The following is a 2,692-nucleotide window of genomic DNA, read 5'->3' on the forward strand; positions in this document are numbered from 1 at the left end:
CACCTCTTCACTGTTGCTGTTGAAACTGGTGTTTAACTTCTTATGGCTGCAGGGGCAGTATTGAGTAGCTTGGATGAAAGGTGCACAGAGTGCATAGTTGCTAATATATGCATATTATTATTAGTATTGGATAGAAAACACTCTGAAGTTTCTAAAACGGTTTGAATTACGTCTGTGAGTATAACAGAACTTATATGGCAGGCAAAAACCTGAGAAGTTCCACTTCCTGTTTGGATTTTTTCTGAGGCTGGTAGATTTTCAACCAAGCTCCCATTGAAATTACAGCGAGATATGGATGAGTTATTCAGAACACAGCTCTTTTTTATTGGTGTTTTTATGATTCCCCCTTTTGACACCCGCAAGGGTGTCACTCACCAAAAACAACATTATTGATATTAGAAAACACACAGAGTATATTTGTAGAAAACATTAAAACCATCTGGTCCTCCCTGCTACACATATCTTGTACCAGGACGGCTCCTCGCCACCCAGGAACTTTAAACCTTCACATAAGGGAGGACAAGTTATTACATGTATGTTAGTTACATTAAGCTACTGATTATCAACTTTTTCATTCCACAACCTCACCCACAGCGAACCAAGGATCATCCTCAGTCAGCCCCATTTTTCTCTGGAAGTTAGACTCAATGTCAGCGTCTCCTTCCGGAGTCTCAAGCAATGGCATCATACCTGAAGCCTGCGCCACATCTGTAACAGATTTCTTCAAACAAGGTATGATGCAAGCGGCACAGCACATCAACATAAGGAATACAACAATGAGGGTCAGAAATCCAGTAACCATCAATGCAGTGTACTTACCGAACCAGCCACCCAACCAGGAGAACAGTCCACTCTCCTCCACTCCAGCAAAACCTTTCATTTCCACCGAGAGTTTGTCAAGGCCACTTAAAGCTTTTGAAATGCTTCCATCTGGGCTAGTATTGTTAGGGATGAATGTACAGCATTGCTCACCAAACATTTTACAGACCCCTCCTTGATTGGCCAGGATCATATCTAGTGCAAGCCTATTCTGCCTAGCGGTCCGAGAGGTAACCTCTAATTGTTCAGCCATACTTGTAAGTGCAGTGTAAGTGTAATTAACAAAACGTTGCTGATTGTAATAGATATAATTGATCCAGGCAGTTTGTTTAGCATCAACAATGGCTGTGCTAATAATGGGCAATAAGTACCACAGGCCATCATTCCGGTTTAGTGCCTGGAATTCGTGAGGGACCACTATTGGGACCCCCAACAGGTCGGTGTGGATGTTATCTGTCCCATCGGACCAAGGAGCATCACGTTTCTGTCTCCTACTGGGTTGGTCACGAGCATCTGTGTCATGAGCGGATCCCAGGAGTTGGTTAGCTGTAACTTCAATAATGGTTAATGGTATTATAAGACTAGCCAGGGCACATGTACCTTGCCATTCACCTTTAAGAATAGGTGTCAACCGCCGGGTTGGGGCCACATATCCACCATACGTCAGCAACACCTCTCATTTGGTTTAGCACATCTACTGGCCAGGTAGCATTAATGGTGACTTTACTGATACAATCCGCCTCGGGCAATTGACCATAGTCCATCCCCCTACCTGTACCAGTGATACAGCTGTAATTCCCTCCATATGCCCTGACGCCCCATGGGGCCTTTTGGGGAGGAACCTCTGGGAAGATAAGGCTCAGAGCTTTACACAGGGTAGAGTTGACATGATAAAATCTTTCCAATATGCACATCCAACCTTCCCCGCTGCCTAGAGCAAAAGGGTGTGTTGCCAGAACAGGTCTAGCATGCCCACAGATAACACAGTCTTTTCTGTTGAGTGTTTTAGCTGTATACCTCATGTAGGCTAACCTAACGCCAGATATAGAGTTAAATCCTGCAGCGCACGCAAGGTCCCCCTGCTCAAGCCAGCGCATGTCCAGGCCCGTCTGAAGTTTGCCAATGACCATCTGGATGATCCAGAGGAGGATGGAGAAGGTCATGGTGGTCTGTTGAGACAAAAATAAGAGCTTTTTGGTCTAACCTCCCACTCGCGTGTTTGGAGGAGAAGAAGGATGAGTACAACCCAAGATCACCATCCCAACCGTGAAGCATGGAGGTGGAAACATCATTCTTTGGGGGATGCTTTTCTGTAAAGGGGACAGGACGACTGCACCGTATTTGAGGGGAGATGGATGGCCATGTATCGCGAGATCTTTGGCCAACAACCTCCTTCCCTCAGTAAGAGCATTGAAGATGGGTCGTGGCTGGGTCTTTCCAGCATGACAACGACCCGAAACACACGCCAGGGCAACTAAGGAGTGGCTCCATAAGAAGCATCTCAAGGTCCTGGAGGGCCTAGCCAGTTCCAGACCTGAACCCAATAGAAAATCTTTGGAGGGAGCTGAAAGTCCGTATTGCCCACGACAGCCCCGAAACCTGAAGGATCTGGAGAAGGTCTGTATGGAGGAGTGGGCCAAAATCCCTGCTGCAGTGTGTGCAAACCTGGTCAAGAACCTACAGGAAACGTATGATCTCTGTAATTGCAAACAAAGGTTTCTGTACCAAATATTAAGTTCTGCTTTTCTGATGTATCAAATACTTATGTCATGCAATAAAATGCAAATTAATTAGTTAAAAATCATACAATGTGATTTTCAGGATTTTTGTTTTAGATTCCGTCTCTCACAGTTGAAGTGTACCTATGATAAAA

At 45.1% G+C, this 2,692-nt stretch overlaps 1 long non-coding RNA gene across 1 annotated transcript; it reads right to left on the minus strand.

The window, feature by feature from the left end:
* Window positions 1-296: 296 nt before the first annotated feature.
* On the minus strand, window positions 297-1,846 carry LOC112073931 (uncharacterized). The gene is made up of 2 exons (XR_002894642.2): window positions 589-1,846; window positions 297-503 (listed from the first exon to the last, which is right to left on the minus strand). It is a non-coding gene; the product is annotated as an uncharacterized lncRNA (long non-coding RNA).
* Window positions 1,847-2,692: the final 846 nt, after the last annotated feature.

This window comes from Salvelinus sp. IW2-2015, linkage group LG4q.1:29 (assembly GCF_002910315.2).
Source record: "Salvelinus sp. IW2-2015 linkage group LG4q.1:29, ASM291031v2, whole genome shotgun sequence".
Lineage (NCBI taxonomy): Eukaryota > Metazoa > Chordata > Actinopteri > Salmoniformes > Salmonidae > Salvelinus > Salvelinus sp. IW2-2015.